This window comes from Schistocerca gregaria, chromosome 1 (assembly GCF_023897955.1).
Source record: "Schistocerca gregaria isolate iqSchGreg1 chromosome 1, iqSchGreg1.2, whole genome shotgun sequence".
NCBI lineage: Eukaryota > Metazoa > Arthropoda > Insecta > Orthoptera > Acrididae > Schistocerca > Schistocerca gregaria.
Window position 1 is genome coordinate 854094267 of NC_064920.1, and position 25582 is coordinate 854119848.

At 43.0% G+C, this 25582-nt stretch overlaps 1 protein-coding gene and 1 non-coding gene across 4 annotated transcripts in view; one reads left to right on the forward strand and one right to left on the reverse strand.

The window, feature by feature from the left end:
* LOC126272747 (transcriptional coactivator YAP1) overlaps positions 1 to 25582 on the reverse strand; it is a 328068-nt gene that overhangs the window by 166963 nt on the left and 135523 nt on the right. The gene's annotated exons all lie outside the window — the stretch shown is intronic.
* Positions 17815 to 17889, forward strand: Trnat-ugu (transfer RNA threonine (anticodon UGU)). The gene has a single exon. It is a non-coding gene; the product is annotated as a tRNA-Thr (tRNA).

The window sequence follows — 25582 nt, forward strand, 5'->3', positions numbered from 1 at the left end:
GGACAGTGGCCGATGTATGACGCCTCTGGGTGACAATGAATGTAAGTAAACGTCATTAATCCATTGTTGCATGTGACCATTCTCATGTTAAACAGCTTACATGGCGGCATCAATAGCAGTTTCAAGTTACTACGAAAACTGGGTAATTTTCTAAACACTTTAATTAATGAATAACCGTGTAGCAACTACCAGTTTGCGACTTCGTGGATAGCTTTTTGTCCAGTGTAACAAAATAAGTACTCATCAATGCGCGATAAATCAAATACAAAAAGATAGGACGTTGTTATGTAACTGCGTCACACTTAATGATATAGACAGGACTGTAGCTTTTAACAAGAAACTGACCGCGGGAAAGACTTTGCAGCGTTGTTGAGCTTCACCCTTCAGAAGGACTAATGAATATTCCACATTTCCCTTAGTATGGAGAAATTAGTGGTTTTTATGAGTTTTTTGTGCCAGAGTCAATAAACTCTGTGCCCTCATTGATGTAACTATCACCACAAGCTGTTCCTACGCGTCCACATGAGATGTCAAAACATACAAAATGTGGACAAACTTTGGATCTAGACAACAAAGCGATGGCTGTGTCAGTGGTAATAAGCGAAGTGCTGGGATGAAACGATGGGAATTCGTCGGTGTGCCATGCAACAAACAGAATCCGCTATCACGAGGCGACGATATACGTTATAGATTGCGCTGTCGCAATGAATGGCACTGACAGCTTGCTGGACGATAACAAAGAGGGCCCACTGCCTTGTGTGTATGCTTCGTTGGCTAGTGAACATTTGCCCAGATGAAATGCAGACCAACGATTGTACCCGGGAGAGATATTGTGTATCATCGATCATAGTGAAAATTGGAGAAGGTCGCATTCGGTGATAATAGGCATTAAAAATCAGTACAACGTTGGAACTAATGTCAGATGTCCACGCGAATGACATCAGCAGAGGGGAAAAATGATAACCCTTTCCACACGACTTTTTTCACCCTGTACTGCCAGCACTCGTAAAATTTGCATTGAAAATATGCTCTATTAGATGTAATAACTAACTAAACAATAAAACGAATTAAATCTACATTATAACACTGAACATGTCATGTTTTGTCATTCATTTCATGTGTTTCTTCACTTATACCCTATTTTATATACTTTCACCAAATGGAGTCCTGGTTTTCTGGTCAGTTTGTTGCACTATTAAACAGATTCCCTTATACTACATTTAATCGTCCTGTTAGTACAGACAGCACAGCACGTACTGTTACTCTTTTCATTGGAGTAAACGGAGTGTGCTTGAAAATCTCTCCTCGTCATCGAAAGCAGACGGTCTTTCCTTCTTTCTTCTGTTTGTGTTCCGTGCATTTCCAGCCAGAGCTTTCCGAAGTGCCACTCTGTATTTCTTGTGGTTCAAGATTGGTTTCTGGTTGAGTAGTAGCCAGATTGTATAGAAAGCCGCTGTTGAGCACTGCCACCTCCAACAGCTGGAATACCTCTTACACCACCACCTTTTTGATTTCCCCATGAAGCTGTAGGATGCACAATACTGGTCGGATACATCCACTACATCCATGCTTTTGTTATAGTAACAAATGACGTTGGTGCGGGGTAGCCGCGCGGTCTGGGTTGCCTTGCCATGGTGCGCGCGGGTATGTGTGTGTGTGTGTGTGTGTGTGTGTGTGTGTGTGTGTGTGTGTGTGTGTGTGTGGGTGTGTGTGTGTGTGTGTGTGTGGGTGTGTGTGGGTGTGTGTGGGTGTGTGTGGGTGTGTGTGGGTGTGTGTGGGTGTGTGTGGGTGTGTGTGGGTGTGTGTGGGTGTTCTTAGCGTAAGATAAACTTGCATTAAGTAGTGTATAAGCTTAGGGACGTCTGCTGCTCGTGGACTCGGGGTAGTGTTCTCGCTTCCCGAGCACGAGGTGCCGGGTTCGATTCCCGGCGGGGTCAGGGATTTTTCCCGCCTCGTGATGACTCGGTGTTGTGTCATCGTCATCATTCGTCGCCATTACGGTCGGAGGATAGCAGTGGCAAACCACCTCCACTAGGACCTCGGCTAGTAAGGCAATGCAGGTCTTCCGCATCGTCCCCCTACGCTCTGTCAAGAAGCATGGGACTTCATTTCCATTTTTTTCCAAGCTTAGGGACCGATGACCTCAGCAGTTTAGTCCCATAGGAACTTACCACAAAATTGAAATTCAAAATGACGTTGGCCTTTAGGGACTGCTCCGAATCATCGCAGTATGTGTTCGACAAATGCGTTTCCTCGTAATTGTATCGCTTACCGACGGATGTCTGAACACTTCAGAACAAGAAATACGGCGGTGAGAGTCCCGACATACGAGTTAGCAGTGCATGGAAATTTGTGTCGGGCGATTTTTACGCGGCCGGAGCTGCCTCGTCTGTCGAGCGCTAAGGGTTAAGGAGGTGACTGGCCTCCATACAGCAGAGGCATTGTTAAAACAATGTGACGGGAGATGTAAAACAATTATTTTTGAATCGCCGCACTTCTTTAAGGCTCTTTCGGCATCGATTACGCTCCTGCTGCAGACGACTTGCAGGGTAACGAAGTTGATTCCAAAACTGCCTCTCCAGATACTGGCGGTGACGAAGCGCTGGGATACGACACGGTGGATACGGCAGCAGCAAGCAGCCTCGTTGAGGCGGACGCTTTACTCTTCTTACCCAACTGCAGGCTATGAGCAGCTAGTTCAATTAGTGGCAATTAACCCGGAGATTCCGAGCGGCAGCGGGCGCACGGCCCGGCGCATGACATCACCAATTGCCGGCGGGGGTTGGAGGTTAGCCGCCTGTCCTTGCCCCCCTCCAGAGGGCCGGCAGGAAAGCGGGAATAAAGAGAGCGGCGCGGCCGTGGGAGGAGGCCAGGGGGCGGGGGGCAGGAAGGCGGCTATTTTTGGCCGCCGCTAAAAATAGGCGCACATTCACACTGTGCCGCGGCTGTGCTATGGCTGTGGCTGTGTGCGCCCTGGTGGCGCGCGCGCCGCTACCCGCCGCTCACCACCCGCCGCCAGGTGGTGGGTACGTACTCGGCCAGTCGTCCGAGCCGGAACAACGTAAACAGGGCTCACACCTCACGTACTGCTTCCACTATGTCACACAAGGAGACCACAAGATATTCCATTTTTTTGTATTTTTAGGTTTGCATATATCAGCCGGTGAAAACGGAAACCCTACAAATCATTTGTTGTCCATCTGTCTGTCTGGCTGTCTGTTGGCCGACCTTTAAAACCCTTTTTCTCAGGAACGGGGAGACAAATCGAATCGAATTTTATTTCACACATTGAGGTATATGGTCCCTCGGCGGTGTAAAAAACATTGAAGCTTCTAAGCCAGCGAAATCAAAAATTTTTCCATTTACATCACTTATTTTGATACTTGCGAACTCAATCATCAAAACCTAGAGGATGCTTTCCGTTGACCTAGAATCTTGAAATTTGGCAAGAAGCACTGTTTCACATTGCAACAAAGAAAAAATTAAAAATCATTAATTTGTAATTATATCACACGAAAAACTATTTTCTGGCATTTGTTATTCACCTGTGTGTCCTTTCTCAGGGATGGGTAGAAATATCTTGGCTGGATCGATATCGATAATAGGCAAAACTCTATTTCTGGGATGAATGAACTATCTGTATAAATAATTTAGCTTGCACGAAACTCTCAGTGCGCAAGTTGTACAAGCTCTTCCCCCGGAATTTCTTTCTTTCTTTTTTTGTATTCGTGGTACGTGAAGTTAAGGACTCAAATATCAGTTACCCAGTCCAGTTTGTTGCAACTCTCACAAGTTCTCGAGAAAATCAATTTTGAAGTTTCCCACATGTGCTTAATATCGTAAGGCCAATTTTTTCGACGGGTTGCGTGGTTCTGTGGTACAACGCTCGGGCGGCCTGCGTTCACTTTTCGGCCGAGGAAACCTTTTGAACATAGGTCCATGTCCTGCGAGCATTTCAGGAAAGTGTAAAATACATAAGGATGAAATTAATTAGTAATATTCCTTTTTTTAATTTGAAATATGTTTATAAACAACTTCGATAAAAGATCGGTAGTAATTAAGAATTCATATTTGCAATCAAAAATTAATACGTTTGTGCAGTGTTTGATTAGAAATAAGAAGACGTGCATTTAAAAAAAATAACTATTAGATATGTTGGTTAGCAAAGATTTAATGAAATTTATATTTGCATGACGTGGGTATTAGAACTAAACGAAAACAATTATGTCCGAAACGAGACTCGAACCAGACATTACCAGTCGCGAACGTTATTAATTTATCTTTACCTACGCTCTAAGACGAAAAAGAAAACCATGCCCGAAGCAGGAATTATCCGAATGGGATCGAAATCGGTATGTGAGTACATGTACAGAAAATTCAAAAATCCGTTTTCAGCTATTATGACTACGCTCCAATCTGCACCTTTCGTTTTCTAGTATCGTGAGAGAAGAAAGCGATTTATCCTGGTCGCAAGTCATATATTGTGGGTCAACAAGCACAGAAATTATGTAACTGTGAAATTTGTACGTGTGTAGGTAAGTAGTGCGTTCTGTATTGTGAAAGCGTCGTATAGGACGAACAGTGCGACAACTTCGGAGCACACGTCCTATTGGTCTTGGAAGTAAACTCGACTCCAGTGTACCGTGAAGATCGGCAGATCACACAAACAGCTCTGAAGCCGATGAATAGGGTCCGTATTCCCAACGACAGCGCATCCGAGAATGGAACTTTAACATACTCGACATTAATTAACCTCGGGTGCAGCTATTTGTCGACGTACAAACTTCGTCGAAGCATGTGTCCTCAGTCATGAGGCGGAAAGGTAAAAGAACGTCCGACGAGAAACACAGTATAGTAGTTCTTTAATTACAAGATAATGATGACAGCCGTACGGTATCGTGTAGGTTTTAATAGTTTTCTTTGGTACCATTTATGCATTTCCCGGTAGTGTAGGCCAATTTGCTTACGAATCCATCACAGAAGATGATGTTCGCCTAGGGTAAAATATGATAGCAACATGTTTCGTACATGCTGATGACCACATTTTTGCCGGCCGGTGTGGCCGTGCGGTTCTAGGCGCTTTAGCCTGGAACCGCGTGACCGCTAAGGTCGCAGGTCCGAATCCTGCCACGGGCTTGGATGTGTGTGATGTTCGTAGGTTAGTTAAGTTCTAGGGGACTGATGACCACAGATGTTAAGTCCCATATTGCTCAGAGCCATTTTGACCACATTTTTGTGACAGTATTGCAGTTGGAAGCCGCAAACCGTGAGAAACTGGTGTGCTAGAAGAGACCTCCCCACGACGGCAAATGAAACCCTCTGTATTATACTGAAACCCTTTGCAGAGGAACCCTAATGATAAATTACACCGAAGAAACGCAAGAAGAAACATGATTACAAGATATTTGGTTATATGACTATCTAAAAATTAACTTTAATTGAAATATTAAAAGTCCTATGTAATGGACATGCAAGCTACTGAATGAACCTACCAGGGTCAACAAAGTTGATTACAGGTCACCCACGAGTATAATTAGGATGCAACACACTACTTTCTTCGAGTCAACGATATATTTTCCTGTTGACGGTTAATAAGGTGGTGGTAGGGCTCGACAGAGGCGTGTGCTCCTGCTGCCGTCGGGGGGTTGGCCCATACTAGTGGAGGCGCTGTGTGTGGTCGTGATATATCCGATAGACAGGACAAATATCATGCGGCAACAAATCGATTGGAAACGTACAAAGCCTTAAATAGCTCAAAACTGCAGAGTGAATTCATGGGAAAGGGAATGGGACAACTGCGGAAAGCCCTGTATGGATCTGCATTCTCCATCATCAGGGGGCGATTGAGGATAAAACACGTCAACTCATTTCTCGACCGGCTACAGCTCAAGCATTTGACGCGCCTAAACGACGGTTAGAAGACTGATCGTGCCTGTGAACGGAAACGAACTCCGCCAACACCCACTCTTACGCTGCGACCTTTGGTCACAGGAAAAAAAAAAACTCGTGCATACACAGGATGACATAACACAATCACAGAGAGACCAGACCTTGAGTGGAGATCTGAACGACAGTGCAGACACATTATCTAGCGCACTAGATAAAGAGCACTTGTAGCGACTGGAGTACAAGCGGCAAAAACCACACGCGCAAATGACGTCACAGACAATACTAGGCAGACATATGAGAGTAGTAATGGTAACAGATAAGGCGAAGCGACACAGCCCAAGTCAGACACGTAGAGTACTATAAGATATGGTTCAAATGGCTCTGAGCACTATGGGACTTAACTTCTAAGGTCATCAGTCCCCTAGAACTTAGAACTACTTAAACCTAACTAAACTAAGGACATTACACACATCCATGCCCGAGGCACGATTCTAACCTGCGACCGTAGCGGTCGCGCGGTTCCAGACTGTAGCACCTAGAACCGCTCGGCCACCCCGGCCGCCTATAAGATATGCTATACGTTTACAGTACTATAAGATATTCTGCGCAATGTGCTAGATTTATTAGGGATGGAAGAATATTAGCACCACATTGTACAGGACACATCAGAAACACACACAAACGTGTTTAAAAAAGCGCATCATCTTAATACATAATCTGTAAGTTAAAGCAGTTCCATTCCCTAATTAGTTTTAAGTTTTCAGCTAAAGGCCAAATTAGCCACGGGACGCAGCAGAGGTAACAGGGAGCTGAAGACAGTATATTGAGTGTGGACTAAGCTCCTCCAAAGAGACACCATGTGTTTTGTGTTTTAAATCATGGAAAGCCACCATATCTTGTTTTGAACGTCCGCTTGCACCAAGAGGACGCCCCGTGAGTATTCAGTACCCTCCGCAGGAGACAGCGCGAAGCGACGATACCCGAATCAGGATGAAGACACGATCTCTGAAGTGTAGTGAGACGGGAAACCTCTGACGCTTTTGTGTTTAAAAACATGGAGCCCACAGCCATGCTGGAGCCAAGTTGAATGTCTTATTGTTGACTCTGCTCAAAAATAGTAAGATCAGATACCACTGTACAATATAAATGAAGTCTATAGCAGGAGAAAAGAAATCGCTATTTGTACGTGGAGACGGCCTAGTAGGCTAAGAAGCGAAATAGGACAGATGGTGGGAGTCAGGAGCTGCTGGTTTCCGAACTCCTGCACTAAAACACAACCGGTTAATTACGTTTAAACTGAGTTTGGAAGGGAGATTGTTGTATAATTAGAAGAGAAACGATTGGTCGGCATTCGGAGAAACGCTGTCACTGGTGCACACGGCTCACGCGAAAAAATTCTGCACCTTGTTAGGAGCGCTCCGTGGAACTTCTCGTGTCAGAGACCCGCTGGGGAATGCTTCATCCGAGGGACGGTCTTCGATTCTGGGATCTGAGGGAGAGCAGCCTTCGGTGCAGACCGGATGACTTTGAATTTTCAGCCACCACAGATGCTACATGCAGGCACCGGTAAGCTAAGCGTGTTGAGAAACTGCGGCGTTACAAACCAAATGACAGGATGTGCATGGAGTTTTCAGGCTGACGATACTGCTTTTATGTTTCTAATATGACTACAGTTATTAGCAATCTTGAATTGAACGTGTACTAATAGAGATAGTGGGTGCATTTATGATTCTTCCCGCAGTTCTCCCAGTCTTCTGTGATTAGCATTCTACGATCACTTTGCGACCTCCGTGAACTTAATTGTACCTCAAATATTGTGTTGACTAACCTCATTGCCAGACTTTTGCCAAGGTGCTGTCGTTTCAATTCCGTTGTAAACTTGTGTTAACATTCAATAAATGTAATGACTTCGTGTTCTTGTGTACGTGTGCTTAATTGAGCCGGCCAGGGTGGCCGAGAGATTCTAGGCGCTAAAGTCTGTGTGATGTAATTAGGTTAGTTAGGTTTAAGTAGTTATAAGTTCTCGGGGACTGATGACCTCAGAAGTTAAGTCCCATAGTGCTCAGAGCCATTTGAACCTTTTTTTTTTTTTTTGCTTAATTTGAGTCAACAGCGAACTGCAAAAAGTGGGGTTTTATATTAACCATCGGTTCGTTCAGCAGTTTCATGGAACTCCATATTTTATCGTTTTGTGAGTTACAGAACCCATCTGTACTGTATGCTAGGGCCACTCATGTTTTAATAAATTAAATTCGTTAGAAGTAAGTGTAGGTTTCACGGCCGTTGTCACAGTCGTAAAATTCTTGTGGTTGAGCATGTTGACGAATTTTAGTTGATTTGTACAAACTGATGGTGTGGGGTTCACAGAGCTTCACCTTACTCTGACGACCATCTTTCTAAAGCATCGTCGTCGAAATTGGCTGAAATTTGTGACATATTATGATCTGTTTGAAAAATTGTGAAAATTCTGATTTATTTATTTTTCACAGATAAAATTTAGATCCAATCAGAGCACTTGATATAGAGCTCCTACCGCACACTATGTTTAGTTCAGTTCCAGTTTCGTGAGAGCTAATGTGCTGCAGTTGTTCAACTTACCTCGTATTTGCATCGACTATTGCAGTGTTTTTTAATACAGATACAGAAAAAGCTTTATTCATTTTTGTCTTCGTGTACTGACAGGTCATGTTGAAAAGCATTTCAGTTTTTGGTAGCGTGAACAGCACTCATATGTAAACAGTGCACAAAAACAATGGTTCATTTGGATTCGTGTTAAGGAGGTCAGCATTTATAAAGGTTTAGATACGCCGATGACGTGTGCATGTAGGATGATTTTAATGCTTGACATGTAATGAAACACAGTCGCCTGGTGCACCACTTGATAGTCGTCTTAAGACCGAAATTATGTTGTGAATACAAAAACTTTCTGTAATCAACGGTGAACAAAAGTTCTTCTAAAAAACCCTTCACCATCGTCTGATTTCATTCAACTACATTCATCTTCAAAACTTTTACAATGTGCAGATTGAACAACATCGAAGCTATGCTTCAATCCTGCATCACTACCTTCTCAACTACTGCTACTCTCTCACTTTCTTCGTTTCCTGTAATTACAGTCTGGTTTCTGTATTGCTTGTACATAGTTTTCTCTCCCGGCGGTTTATCGCTGTCTTTCCAAACTTCTTCCAATTGTTCCGCACATAGCTTGATATTTATTAACCTTCCTCTCAATGTCTTTGTTATAATATGTCGCCTTTTGACTCAATCTACACACTGTTCTTTGTAAATTATCTTTTGCATCCTGCATAATTATCTGGTCATCAGCAAATAAGGGAGTATTTAGTGGTATGATAGATCTTATTTTAATCTGGTTTTGGTGTAGGGTGAAAGTGCATTTCATCTTTCGACTTCATAACTAAGTCGTCAATGCATAAATGAAATAAAGTGGATGATAGACTGCACTCTTGTCGGACACCTTGATCTATTAAAGTTTCATCTGACGTTTTCGAACCTAAACTTTTACTAGTTTTATATTTACATATGGACTCTTTATGGTCTTCATGAGGTATCTTGGGAAACCTTTTATTTCCAACACTACAAAAAGGGTCTTCTTACGTTATGAAAGGCTTTCTCGTAATCAATAAACGCGAAATACGTTTCTAAGCCAAATTCCAGACTTTTTCAATGATTTGTCTTATAATATATTATCAAAGAGTATTGTGAAAAATGTCATGTACCAGGTTCACTTAGAAGTGGAGTGCAGAATTCAATAAAAATTACTGGGCCTGCCATAATAGTGTGTAACTTTATTTTTGAAGTTCCCTCGTAATTTCGTCTTCAAATAGTAGCACGTGTGTGTAGTAATGGGGAACAGACAGTTTCGACTTTCACTACATGCCAGATTATCGAAACTGTTGCTAAGCAGAAAGCTGGTATCATTTATGTGTCCTAGGAAAAGAACGTAGTCCAAAACAGCAGACTGATGTACGATTCCTTCTTGTTGTTCTGGTCTTCAGTCCAAAAAACGTTTTGATGCAGCTCTCCGTGCTACTCTATCCTGAGCAGGCCTCCCTCTGCGATTTGTATCTCCCACATATCTCTCCGATACTAAATTTATGATTCCTTTATGACACAGAATGTGTTCCGTCAACCAATTCCTTCTTCTAGTCAGGTTCTATAAAAATTTCTTCTCACTCTAATTCTATTCAGTATCTATTGATTAGTTGCCGGCCTGGGTGGCCGAGCGGTTCTAGGTGCTAGTCTGGAACCGCGCGACCGCTACGGCGCAGGTTCGGTCCTGCCTCGGGCATGGATGTGTCGATGTCCTTAGGTTAGTTAGGTTTTAGTAGTTCTAGGTTCTAGGGGACTGATGACCTCAGATGTTAAGTCCCATAGTGCTCAGAGCCATTTGAACCATTTATTGATTAGTTGCGTGATCTGTCGATATAATGGTTCAAATGTCTCTGAGCACTGTGGGACTTAACATCTGAGATCATCAGTCCCCTAGAACCTAGAACTACTTAAACCTAACTAACCTAAGGACATCACACACATCCATGCCCGAGGCCGGATTCGACCCGCGACCGTAGCAGTCGCGCGGTTCCGGACTCTTGATGAACTGTGGTATCGTGTTGAAGCTGCATGGGCATCTGTACCTGTACACGCCATCCAAGCTCTGTTTGACTCAATGCCCCGGCGTATCAAGGCCGTTATTACGACCAGATGTGGTTGTTCTGGGTACTGAATTCTCAGGATCTATGCACCCAAATTGCGTGAAAATGTAATCACATGTTAGTTCTAGTATAATATATTTGTCCAATGAATACCCGTTTATCATCTGCATTTCTTCTTGGTGTAGCAATTTTAATGGCCAGTAGTGTAAATCTTCCAGTTTTCAGCTTTTTCGAAAACGCTTAGAAGTGGTTCCTTACAATTAATACAAGCAAGTACGTTCCTGATTAAAGCAAGGAACACTTCCTATGAGTTGGCAAAAATAATTATGGCAATTACGGAGTGGGTAACGAGTATCATCTGTGTGGGTGAGTACTTACAAATATTAAACCCTGCCTAAACCGTGCTGAAACAAAGGACGCGCCGAAGTGCTGGCTGAGAGCTCGCGGCACGGTTGCAGCGAGCAGAGTGCAAGACGAGCCTTACGCGGAATGTGATGCGGAGCGCAGAGCGACAGCGGCCCGGGGTGGACGCCGGACGCGTCGCGACGCCACGCTGGGCGGCGTCGGCGGCGCGCGGCCAAGTATGCGCGCTATGCGGGCGGCGGCTATTTTTACGGCGCCGCCTCGCGCCGCGCCGGCGTCTGCCGCTGCGGCAGCCGCGGGCGCTTCACCCCGCGCTGTCGCGGCCGCGGCGACCACGTGCGGACCCGGCCCCCACTGCGCTGCCCGCTCACCACTAGCCGACATCTCGCCTCCAAGGGCGTTCCCACCACACTCTGCTCCTCACCTTCTTTAGCTTCCTTCTTCATTTCGGGTGACGGTGCTGCTTGAAGACGCTCCTACCAGCACGTAACACCGGTGGCCCAAACTATAACTCGCCATCGGGCGGCCTGTACCACCGGTGGTTCGAGCTGCCAGAAAAACACTACCGTGTCAAGTATTACTAATCAACCAGCGGCAACTAACAGCTGTGAACACAATTGTGTGTGGCCCTCGAATACCAGAGCTTTTTGAACAAATGAGGTATCACCGGATTAGTAATTAATGTACTGTAAAATTATTTAACACTATCTGTCAATGTTTCGGAAGAACTGAATTTCAAAACCATATGTCAGTTTATTATAATACCGGGGGCGTTCAATAAGTAATGCAACCAACTTTTGTCCTCTGTCAATTTCGGTTGAAAAAGTGCGAAATTTTTTGTGGGACATCACGGAATAGTCCCACTTCATAGGTTCATGAATTTCCAGTAGGTGGCGGCGCTGTACGTAGCCTTCAAAACGTCGTCCGAGGTGCAGCAGGGTGTCGCCGGCTCGTCGGCTGCTAAGCATTCTTGTAAGAAAATTAAACACTTGCTCGTTACTTGATGCAGAAGAGGTTATCACGATGCATCAGTGGCCCACAACTGGTTTACGCAGACTACCCGGAACTGTGGTATCGTCTCTCCAACCATCAACTTCTATTGCGATTTCGGTGCGTTCCTCTAACCTAGTGCGTCGTTAGTAAAGAACAAACGGAATGGAATGCCAGCAAATGATTTTTTCCTCTACGTTTCAATTGGCTGAGAAACATGAAACGATTAAATGATCTGCTCATATCTCCATTGAGAACGGCGCGCGCTTGAGAGAGAGAGAGAGAGAGAGAGAGAGAGAGAGAGAGAGAGAGAGAGAGAGATGGGGTGGGGTGGGGAGTTACAAAAGGCTGGTCGAGACAATGAAACTGTGTGGTACATTACCTTTAAAGCTGTGAAAGCTGGCCGTTGTGGCCGAGCGTTTCTAGTCGCTTCAGTCCAGAATCGAGCTGCTGCTACGGTAGCAGGATCGAATCCTCCCTCGGGAATGGATGTGTCTGATGTCCTTAGGTTAGTTAGTTTAAGTAGTTCTAAGTTCTAGGGGACTGATAACCTCAGATGTTAAGTCCCATAGTACTAAGACTCATTTTTTATTTTATTAACTTCTGTAAACTCAGCTGTTTTTTTTTTAAAGAAGCCAAATTTAAATTCACTAACATGCTAATGCAGTTACGACAGAACCCGAAATCATAGTCTATAATTAAACAAAGAACTGATGTCAAGACAGGTCAATAGCTTATGAAGTTGCTCGTTGTTGGTATAAAAATAGATGTGTAATCACTTCACATATTGTATTGTTACATACCCACACAATTTCTCCTTTCATCAGATATCGCTTATCCTTAAAAAATTATTCCATTGTAAATAGCAATAGGTACTGCTACTGCGATGTATAGATATGGAAGTATTGCATACAGCCCACATGCCAAAATACTCTGGTGTAGTACCATCTGCCAATAGATCGTTTCGAAATTTTGAACTGCTTATGAATTATAATTGACGTTACGAACAACTCACTATCATCGTATTGTTTGCACACACCGGCAGAAGGAAGTGTACTATACAAAATCAATTTTCTTGACATTCGGGGTGGATGTAGGAATCCTTCCAAGTTTAAAGTAATACTCACTACATTAGCTACATTTCGCATGACCTAAAATTCAAAAAATATATAAATTCACAGTGACTGGTATTTTTCATCGTATACTACAGTATTTGACTTTTGTGCAGTGGGGTACGTAATACCGAAATATCAGCTAATTATAACCAGTAACGAAAGATAGGCAGCTCATCATGAAGCTGATGTATCAAGCTATACGTAACGAAATAATCAAAAGTTTCCACCTAGTAGTTCCCGTAGAATCGGTCGAGAAAGACCATACAGCAGCCAACGTGCGCTTCCTCCATTCTGCCGGTGTAGCGAAACTTGTCACCTGCCGCGCCGAAGTGGATAAAGAACGTTTCATTCATTCCAGGCAGACAGGCGGCGGGTGTCCGTGTTGCAACTGTCTGCTGCCCCCCCCCCCCCCCCCCCCCCCCTAGGTGACTCGGGATATTCCTCGCTCTGCTTCAAGAGGCCTCACGCTGGCTTCCGCCGCGCGGTTATCCTGCGTTCTTTGTGTCCACACTCTTACGTAACGTGCCTACTTGTACGAGTTGTCCATAAACAAATGTCAACACAAGGAAATTTCACACGGTCATTTGGTCAGCCGTCTCCAGTTGAAGGTTTGTGTGAGCACAGTGTAGTACAACAACAAAGAGAAGACAGAAGAACAAAGATACCGGATACCTGCACTGTCTGCTAGTGGAGAAATGTCAAAGTCAGTTTTGTGTTACGTTTTTATAATGTCATGTTCACGTGAACCATGCACTGTCCGTTTTTGGACAGGTTTTGAAGACAGGAGGTGGACTGGTTAATATTCCCCTGGTAGCTGAACAACATTTGCTCGACTGATTTTTCATTTTGCTTCTAGATAAAACACAATTGGAGTGTTCAAAAAAATGTGACACTACGTATATATAGGTATACCAACATGTGTGGTCAGCATGAGGCTGCCAAACAAAAGTTCAAATGGCTCTGAGCACTATGGGACTCAACATCTGTGGTCATCAGTCCCCTAGAACTTAGAACTACTTAAACCTAACTAACCTAAGGACATCACACACATCCATGCCCGAGGGCTGCCAAACAGTCATTTAGTATATTATAGTAAATATAATATATGGTTAAGTTTATAAATGTATATAGACGCTTCGACATAGGTTCTAACAGTATAATATTCCAAAAAGAAAGATACACTGAATGGAATAAGCAGAAATACATCATAGAAACAGAAGAGTGCTATTTATTTACTAACAGAACAAAATATTAAGATTTATTTCAGAACACATTAATTGGAACGCCTACACGCACAGGATTGCATTAAAAAGATTTGATCAAATACTGAAAAGGCATAAAAAAGGTAGCAACTGTCATCAACGGATAAGAAAAACCACAAAATAGAGGAGATAAAAGGTTTTGATACCACGAATTGAAACAGCCAATTCTGGGAGCCAAGGCATTATATAAACTATTTCTGAATACCGTACAGAGGATTATAAACATAAGAAGAATCACAGATCATTGTAAAGTTAAAAGAGCACACAAATACGCTTGAGAATGATACCTTACTAACACAGAAAATGATAGTCACAAACGACAAAGCTCTTAAAGCGTTTGACGAATCAGAAAGATAACCAATTCAAAACAAAACTGGAGAAAACATAAAACTTTATGGTATGACGAAAACATATGAGTTAACAATAAAATAGCAGAACAAATGAAATACTTCGAATTTGTTGGTTGTAAAATAAATGCTATTTTGAGAGAGACATGCACAATGTAGTGAATAATTTTAGTCATATTTACCGAACCGTTGGCAATAACTGAAAAATAACACTCTTTAGACATACCAGATTGAAGTTTTTGAAAGTATTGCTCTGCCCACAATTATATGAAATGACTCTTGAGTGATTAACAAAAACTTAAAAATTCGTATCCGGAATGCGGAAATGAGGCTTTCAGTATCATGTGGCATAAAATAAGTATGAAACAAAATTGTTGGCATCAGAAATATAAGTTACAAGAAAAATCTGCGAAGACTGGATACAGAAAGATTACCAGTCAAATGCGTAACAGCAAAAAGTAAAACCCTAAAACGAGACTGTGAAAGACCCGGGAAAAGATGGGAATTGAAAGATGCAATAAATATCCTAGAACAGGAAGCGGTGAAGAAGAAGAAGAAAATCTAACGAACGTCGCCGCAGTGCTCTTTACCCGCTGTTCGGCAGCGGGCACACCGAAACAATAAATAGAGTACATACTAGTGCGCCTACAGACGGGTCGTGCTGAGGGGTGATTAGATAAATTTGTGCGGTTGATTTACAAGGAAAGGGGGAATTTTAACGCGTGCGTGACGATGGTATCGCGCCGGCCGCGTGTACGAAAGAGAGCGCAGCGGCCGAGATAGGCCGCGCTGGCGGTGCGGGAAAGCACCTGGCACGGACTCGCACCTGCGTCACTGCCGCGTGTGACGTCACAGCCGCGCCGGTACTCGAGCCGAGCAAACAAACTGCGTGCCACGCGCCGGCCTCTGTACACGGCACAACTGACGCCCCCATTTCACTTAACCCTTCAAAAAATAATGGTGCAAACATTAACCCATTTTCCCAGTGTTTCGTACACTCAACACAAAGTTTTCAGTAACTTTTTTTCTCCAAGTCTTTGTGTAGCTGTCAAATATTAAAAAAAAAAACATTGGCAGAGAACATGTGAATGCCTTTCAACATAAGCTTCATGCGTTTTGTATAATAGCGTTATTTGGAATGGGTTTTGAAAATAACTATGTTACGTGCACTCAGCTCCGGGAAGAAATGGATTAATAAGCCACGACAACATAAATCAATTGCAAAAAGTTTTTATTTCCATAATAGAATTATTTTCTGAAAAGTTAAGCCATTTTCCATTCATAGTCCTCACATTGTCAAGAACATCAGTAATAAGTACTCCTGAACTGTCCTAATTTCAGTTGTAACGTATAGCTTGCTTCGTGCACAGTTTGAAGCAGACGTTCATTCAGTGTCTTTTTCAGCATTGTCACACCTTCCACAAGTTGGAGCAATGTGTTCTAAGACCAAAAACTTACTACATGCACGGGACTGGTGTTTAGTTTTCCTATCACTGGATCTATGTATCATTGGATCTATGTATCACTGAATCTATATATCACGCACCTGCTTGTAGGGGCAGTTTCATTGAAATTTATATTATATTTCCTTTGCAGCTTCAGCTGATGAGTTATATGAAAATTCCTGCCAACAGGGCAACTTCCTACCTCACAACATTTTAGAGACGTTAATGATTGAAAACAACTTACTGAACAACTGAGCTGTAAATAATCAACTCGTAGACTATATCTACACAATTTATATTACAATTTCAAGTTAAGATATTGTGAGGGCAGAGAAACGCCACTATTGTGGTAGGGTATGATAAAACCCACCGACGAAAAACGCTTTTGTTTTCCTCTACATACTAATCTGAACTGATGTTGACTATAATAACGCCATCTATGGCTTGTACAAATAAGCTGTCGAAATGCTGAAGTAGAAATTATGTGACGTCTCATAAAAACGTTGACAAATACGTTGAGCCGCGCGGAGTGGCAGCGCGGTTAGAGGCACTATGTCAGGGATTGCGCGGCCCCTCCTGCCGGAGGTTCGAGCCCTCCTTCGCGCGCGTTCGTGTGTGTGTGTGTGTGTGTGTGTGTGTGTGTGTGTGTGTGTGTGTGTGTGTGTGTGTGTGTCGCTCTTAGCATAAGTTTATTGAAGTAATGTCTAACTGTAGGGACCGATGACCTGAGCAGTTTGGTCCCTTAGGAATTCACACACGTTTTGAACAGTGGAAAGGATGTATGAAACCCGTGCACAGTAACGAAGGTGTAACACTCTCTTCACTTAATAGTTCTGGGACACTCACTGCCTAATAAAAAGTAACGTATCCGGGCTGTTACTGCGTTAATAGGGGAAATCGTGTAAGAGACAGAAGTTTTCGAGTATCCTTGCTGCGACATGTACGTGCTCTAACACCGTCGCCAATGAAACAGCCTGACAGTCTCCAACATAGTAAACGGTCGTTATGGAGCTTAAAGTGAGCTTCAGCGGTAGGGAGAAAACAAATGACAAGTTCCAACTTCCAAGTCTGCCGCCTGTTATTCGTGCACCTTCAAAGGAATTAAATTACAATTAAATCAATTCCATTAGCTGCTGACAAGCGTTGATACACACCAGCGAGGACAGCTGAAAATGTGTGTCCTGACCGGGTCTCGAACCAGAGATCTCCTTCTTAGGCAGACGCTCCATCCATCTGAGCCCCCGAAGGCACAGAGGATAGTGATGCTACAGGGATTTATCACTGTTATACTCTCCGTGAGATCCACATTCCCAACTTAATGTCCACACACTACACTCGTATTGCCCCTGCCCATTACACTCGTTACTCGCGGAAGACAATCTTACCGAGTCCGGTAAGAGTTCAGGCAATTCGTATGCATCCGCACTGAAGGAGGTCAAATCAGCCGGTTAGCCTTAACGATATGAAGGTGGCATCTGTTCTTTCGGACATGTCCGAAAGAACAGATACCATTTTCATATAGTTAAGGGTAACTGGCTATTGACCTCCTCCTGTGCGGATGCATACGAATTGCCTGAACTCTTACCGGGCTCGGTAAGATTGTCTTCCGCGAGTAACGAGTGTAATGGGCAGGAGCAATACGAATGTAGTGTGTGGACATCAAGTTGGGACTGTGGGTCTCACGGGGGAGCGTGCAAGGGATAAATCCCTGCAGTCGCACTATCCTCTGCGCCCTCGGTTGCTCAGATGGATAGAGCGTCTGTCATGTAAACAGGAGATCCCGGGTTCGAGTCCCGGTCGGGGCACACATTTTCAGCTGTCCCCGTTGGTGTATATCAACGCCTGTCAGCAGCTAATGGTATTGATTTAATTGTAGTTTCATTATAGAGAGTTACAAGGGCACCAATGGCATCTCCATTCAGAGAAATTGGCAGCAGCGCTTCACCCGTCAAACTCTTAACTCCCGCGTTCCATTCCTTGTTCACGACTCAGTTTTAGACTGTAACAAATGTAGGTTCTGTATTTTAACTCCATGGTGAGAACTGAATATTGGGAAATATTGCACAACAACCTAAAAGATCTACACCGTTACACCACTACAAAACACCAAATCTTGGATAAATGTATTGTTTTGGTACAAGTTCACAAAAATTGATGTATCTTCGATTAACAGCCACATAAATACTCTTACACGAGATCAGAGCGAACTGGTTACTAAGACAGACGAGCAATATTAATACGTAAGATTTTATCATCTTCTGCAGCTCGTTCTCTCAAGTCATTTCTACCGTCCATAAAGTAATTTCCTGTAGAAATTAATGCTATCAGACAGCAGTGCACATTAACGTGTCATGGTATGCGTGTGCCCGAGTCTTTTTAGAAAGGGTATTCCGTCAGAATATTCGAGAAAGTAAGGGGAAAAGATGGGCGAGATCAAAGTGGATAGAGCGTTATCAAGAAGTGTTAGTAGGCTATTTAGTTTTTTATGTTGGTAATGTCACGTAGCGGTCTGTATGAAAATCACTGGCTATGCTGTGTGCAGTCTGTGGCTTTTAATAAGTATACTTTTTAATATTTTTTTTTAATATTTTAAAAAAGTATTAAAAGGTATACCTATTAAAAGCCACAGGCTGCACACAGCACAGCCAGTGACTTTCATACAGAGTGCTACGTGACGTTACCAACATAAAAACCTAAATAGCCTACTTACAAAAGCTAAAGTAGAGTAACAGACGTGAGTGCTAAAAAGCGAGTGAAGTGAATAAACGTCAGGTGCCAACGAACATTTGTACGTCGCCTTCGTATAAATGCGAAACATCAGGTAACGGATTTGTGATCTTAATCAAGTCTGTCAGTAACATACAGCTGGCATCCATACGACGACAGCTACGTCCAATGCGAACGGTATCCACAGAAATGCATTTCGTTGCCTTTAGGCATATTACTGAGAGAGAAATTGTATATACCGTAGTTCTTTACTTGACAAGCTGGACTTTTTAACATCATGAGCCGCAGTATCTCTCTCCGAGTGGATTTATCTTTTTCGTTTTGCGTCTTTATGATTGCCTAGGCAACCGTCAAACCGGATATCAAGTAATATGCGGATGGAGGCAAATTACTTTTTATTTCTGGTTGTAAGATACGTCTCTCCTGTCAGAATTGTTTTTGTATGGGAAGATAAGTTGGAGCGTGGTTCCAATTGTAGTACAAGCTGTGTCCTCCGATAGCATATGGAGTGTGGAGTGAACCGCTATCCACGCTTGAGGACGTAAAAAGCACATAATCTTCAAAAGAACACTCTTGTAAAGCACTAGCTTGTACAAATCGTCTTTCCTGTCCATGACCCTTTCTTAAGGTTGTTTCAGACTATGAACCTGAAAGTTTCCAACCTTCATCTTAAAAACTCAAAAGACGCACCACAAAGTATCTTTCTTATTACTGGCCTCATCTTTCCTCATAAAAACGTTCTTTGATCGACAAACAAACTCCGCATGTGAGGATGCCAAGTTAAGGGCAACGAGGAAGTAAATACTTCTTGGGATTGTAGACATTCACATACGTTGCATAGGCGTTGATTGTAAACGCCTATTGTGTGTTACTGAGACGGTAGTGGTAGCCCCGCGGGTACGGAAGCACGGAGCAGCAGCAGAAGCAGCTCTGTCACGCAGACAGCGGTCGGCCCGCGGTCCGAAGGCCAAGCTCCAAGCGCGGGCGTCTCGTCAGAAGAGGAGATAACGCCCGCCTCCCGCCGCTGCACAGTGGCGGCTGGCCAGGTCCCGGAGCTCGGCAGGTGCTGGCCGCTTTCTCACCGCGTCCTCTCTTAAGTAACGCGATACCATCACATCACCCACGTCGTTAGTTTTTCACGCTCCACGAACATTTGAGCTTAATTATAAATCGCCAGGGAAACAAGAAATAGAAAAGTAATGTGTAAACTCTGCTTCCTTTCTTGTCCAAAAAATATATTATGTGCCACATTATTGGAGGATTATCGTACCAAAAGAGCATTACAACAATGGACGCACTCTTTACAACTTTTTTTGTAGTAAAGACAGTCCACTGGTTGCAGTGGATTTTATAGTCGAATTAACCATGGTTTCGACTCCTAAACTAAGGGAGTCTCCATCAGAATTTATATTACCTAAATAAGGGGCATACAAAGTTAGTCATTAATAAGAAAAATACAAGACAGTAATACTTAATATATAAAGATGTACTTATATACGTAAAAAGTTGAGCATTACAGCTCTCGTCATACAATTTTAACACCAAAAAGGCCACGTCACATAATAATCTTTCAGTAAAGCTTTGAAGCCATTGAAAAAATTCTTGTTACGTAACTGTAACTGTTCATTAAGAATAAGGTTATCATTGAGAGATACGTGTCTGAATATTTCCATTTACTCACGAACATCAAGTCTACGACCTTTTTTCTCTGTGCGCAGAATATTAATTTCATTAATTTCCTTAGGTTTGTGGCGTGTGATCAGCAAATGATCAGCGAAAGAAGAATTATGAATGTTAGTGCCTTTTATCCCCCCCCCCCCCCAACAGATGCTCTTTATATCTGACTGAAAAAGCTCGCCCTCTTTGTCCTATACAATATGAAAGATCCTTAAAAGATATTTTTCATCTATGTCAATTTTTGCTCGTGTTTTTTTTCTGAAATGTTGTTTTCCTCCCTATATTCTTATTGCAGTTGGATCACTTACTGTATTTTACTGTAACAAATTACTGAAATTTTTTTCATAATTTCTTACTGCTTTTAAATTATTATATGTTTTCATACTATAAAATGATTTAAGTTTGTAGACACATCTGCTATACAAACTGCTGTAACCTTTCTATCACGTAAACCAGATGTTACCAATTTTCATCACTAGATGGCGTGACACCTCATGTCCACATCTTTAATTTTTAACTAGAAATGACAGTAAAACTTTTAAATAGAATGTTTTATTATGTGAAGTGGCCTTTTTGGTGTTAAAATTGTATGACGTGAGCTGTAATGCTCAACTTTTTACGTATGTAAGTACATCTTTATATATCGAATATTAATTATTACTTTCTTGTATTTTTCTTATTAATGACTAACTTCGTATCCCCCTTATTTAGGTAATATAAATTCTGATGTAGACTCCCTTAGTTTAGGAGTTGAAACCATGGTCAATTCGACTACAAAATCCACTGCAACCAGTGGGCTGTCTTTACTACAAAAAATATTTTCACGGTTGCTGCACAGAGCTATGTTTAAAGTTTTTACAACGTTACTGTCGGACAAGGTGGCGCAGTTAATCACCGCAGAACAACGGCATTCGGGAAGAACGAAATTCATAAAATCGTCGAGTCGTTCCACCTAAATCTGTTAACGTAAACACTGCACCGGTTCCTATGAGAAGCCCAAGGCCGATATACAGGATTATTCTATATTATTTACGCAAACTTAACAGTAAATAATTTCGAGGCCATTGACTTATCCGGAAGCTCTTCAAACCTTGCGCTGTGGTCTCAAGTTTCAATCGTACACCTCCAGATGTCGCTCCATTCGCTCACTAATCAGAAACAGTGCGTGAGCGATCGCACTAACAGTGGAGACGTACAGCGGGGACGAACGGGCTACGAGTTGCTTGTGGTACCACAGAACGCAATCACGTATTTTTGTAACAAAGACGCTTCCGGCTAAGACTAGAAAAGCATGGTATAATCGGTCTGTGGAAAGAGATTATGCGGCACATCGAGAGGTCGCCCACGGTTAGCAAGTTCTCGCGCATCTGGGAAGAAATTTCGTACAGATGGGATATCTGCCGCTTGATAAGTGGAAGTCACACGGAAAATTTGTAGAAAGAAACTTCATGTTCTGTCAGTTCCAGAACGGAGAATAACATGAAGCAAGCAGATCTCCTTCGTTATTTAATGTTGCTTTTTGGTAACTAATTTAGAATAACCCTGTACTTTCTCCATCGCATCTGAAGTTGTTCTCCAGTTGCTATGACCTCGTCGCCGATAGGATATCAAAATGTAATCTTCCTTGCTTCAGAATGTTTATGACAATTACTATGAGGAGGCGTAAGGGGATTAAAATGGACAGGAAAGTGGTAGCGAAGATACATTCAGTAATTCTTGAACCTCAGGTTACAGGAACAGTGAGAAAACTTCCACCATATAAATGGCTGTGGACTACTACCAAAATAATAGCAGCATGTGTTTTGAGAGAACTAAACCGAAGGCTTACAGCTTCAAATGTACAACGTTAGGAACAGTGTACAGCACACATACACAGAGAGATATTTCTCGTCGGCCCATCCCCAGCTTTACGAATCTGACCACAAAGTAGCCCAAGAACACTCAGCATTAAACGTACTACAGGACAGTTGTGTGTCTGTGTGTGTGTGTGTGTGTGTGTGTGTGTGTGTGTGTGAGAGAGAGAGAGAGAGAGAGAGAGAGAGAGAGAGAGAGAGAGAGAGAGAGAGAGAGAGAGAGAGAGAGAGAGGGGGGGGGGAGGGGGGGGGGAGGGGAGACACATGGGGGGGAGGGGCTGGCATCGCTTGGTCCTCCTGACATCAAAGGCTGCGAGATCGTCCCTCCTGTGCTGGGTTTCCCCGAATCAGGACGCTGGGAATATCGGTGAGACGGCAGTAAGTGGGTCGCTCCTTGAAAACAGACCGCGCTTACGCAACGTGTCCCCCCCCCCCCCCCCCCCCCCCCACTTTCTCGTTCGGAGCCAGCGTCGCTCTCTGCGTGCACTTTTTAGTCCCACCAACCTAACAGCAACTCATAGGGATAATGGGCAATGTTTGTCAGAACACCAAGAGTAATCCTGTCCACGGTGCAACAGGTGGAAAACTTAATGTCAATCAGCGTTTTCCTGAGCGTACTAGCGAAGGTATTATTCAGGATAACCGCCTATCAATTTTTCAGTACGCCCAAAGTCATCTTCCGTAACAGAGACAAAATACAAATCTAGATGGCGAACATCGTTCAGTCATACGTAAATCAATACCCGAGTTGCAACTCCTCATAAAATTTCATTACACTGCCGACCTTACCTATATCTTTCTTGCAGCATGTCTGTTGCACTTCTATAAATGCAGTTAAATGAAATTTCATGATGCTTGTGAAGGAATGTACATTTGAAATTCACTAGACTAGAAGCGTTAAATGTTACACATACCATCTGAAGCCAATTTCCTGTTCTGCTGGGACAAGTGTGCCGTCGTTTCGAATGCAACGGAGTTAATTTCATTTCTGTACTCAGAGATACCGACATACTCTCCGCTGGTCCATTATTTAATACTCAAAGACAGGAAAAAAGGAAACATATGTCGAGTTTTAAATGATTGTTCAGTTCGCCAGTTTGCCAAGTAACACTTTCTCGCAAAATTCTTAATTTATAACATACGGTGACATCATCAACTTCTAGTCACTAAGCCATTAGTATACTGTAATTCACTCTATGTGATTTCTTCAAAAGACTCTACAAACCACCTTTTTTCCATTTACTGTTTACTATAAATTATTATTGATTTAAGCCCACTAACAAGCGCTTATGACTAGTTGTTCTTCGATGCTCTCTTCCGTTCCCAATATCTCTTGAGCCCTGGTGATAATTTCTGCTCGCTAGCCGATGTGGCCGAGCGGTTCTAGGCGCTTCAGTCCGGAACCACGCTGCTGCTACGGTCGCAGGTTCAAACCCTGCCTCGGGCATGGGTGTGTGTGATGCCCTTAGGTTAGTTAGGTTTAAGTAGTTCTAGGTCTAGGGGACTGATGACCTCAGATGTTAAGTCCCATAGTGCTCATAGCCATTTTTTTTTTATTTCTGCTCTCTCTCATGTGAAAGGGGCTTCCGACGTTTGGGGACTCTACGTGGTAGGGTAAAAGACTATACTATAGCACAAAATTTGGAACAATCTTCTACCTCAAGATCAGAGATCCCAGCCAAATCAAAGTCCTTTAGTACTTCATTAAGCCACAGGCTTCCAGTCTTGTACCTTTTAACCAGTGAGATCTTATTGGTAAGCCTCTTGTTGCTCATACGTTGTAGGTGCCCACAGAAGTTGAGCCTCCTAAGTCACATACTAGGGTTGGCTGATTCAGTTCAAAGTTAGACTTCAATCGATAGGTTCCGTCTGGGAGCAATCTCGGGCCATGAATTTTTCTGAGAATACGTCTTTCGGCTTTCTGCGGGTCATCCATCTCGTCTTTTTTGTTCGTAAAAAATGTCTCTGTCGCATACAGAGACTGTGGTCTGACAGCAGTTCTGCAATGACAGACCTTAGCATTCTTCGAAATGCACTTCTTGTTGTGGATTGTGGGACAGATGATATGCTGCGTTGAGTTTAAAAAGCCTTTCTAAGATGGAGGTGCCATCTCTACCATTGGGGTGAAACCATTCACTATAAAATCTTTTTTAAAAAAGCAGAAAAGATATCAAAATATTGCGTACGAATTTCAGTAAGCGCGATAGACTTCGGTCCGATTTAAGGCCCACGCGACACGAACTGCCGCTTGGGGCGCCAAGCGGAGAAGGGTTTCCAATTTTTAAGATGTTTACAGAGTGTGTATCGGAAGTATTGGCAAAAACTGACACAGTTGAAAGTGTACGAGCGAAAAGGAGGGAGGAGGAGCCAAGTTAAGTCGCTTGAGGTGAGAAATATTTCTGAAGCGACACTAGATACTCATACCAACTGTAGACATAGTATACTGTATTGAGTTTAGATCGTAAATAAAGCTTCAGTTGTGAAAAAAAATTCGTATGTCTAGTTTCCAGTTGTGGGCAAATTATGCCAAATCTCTCTCAAAGGTCTGGGGAAGAAAACTTGGGTGTGAATAGTTTTGTTAGTACTGAGTGCAACTTCTTGGTTCCTGGAATAAGCGATGTACAGAGGTTCACATAAATTTGCAAACACTTTGAGAAATGTACGCTTGAACATAAATGCAGATGGTAAGCCAAGCATGAACTGTTGTATTTGACTACGAACGTCATCTGTGCGATGTCTTCAATACGTTGCAGTTGTCAGTCGTGGTCAGAACAGAGTTCGGTGTAGTTTTGAGCGCATTATGCCGGAGCTAAGTAAATTCGAAAGCGAGCAAATTGTTGCCTTAATGGTGAGTGCTTCCGGAACCAGTTTTTGGTGTTTCAGGAGGCACCGTATCAAGATTTATACCGCATAAAGGCAGGGGATTGCAGGACAATCTGGAATTCCAGAACCACTCATCGTCAATGATAACAAGAAAACGTGGTGCCGAAGCCATGGACTACACACCAGAAGAAGCAAGTTATTTGGTCGAATGAGTCTTGTTTCAAACTGTTTCCAACTTTTAGCCGAGTTTATTGCGACCAAGGGTGATACACTGCGGCTGTTCGATAATGATTTGAGCAGCCACATCGTCGTATTCCAAGGGTCGCATGGTTGCTTTGCAGAGTCGCACAACTGTCAAGGAGTATGTGAGTATTATGGCTGATCGGGTACATCTCATGGACCATGTTTGTTCCCTAAA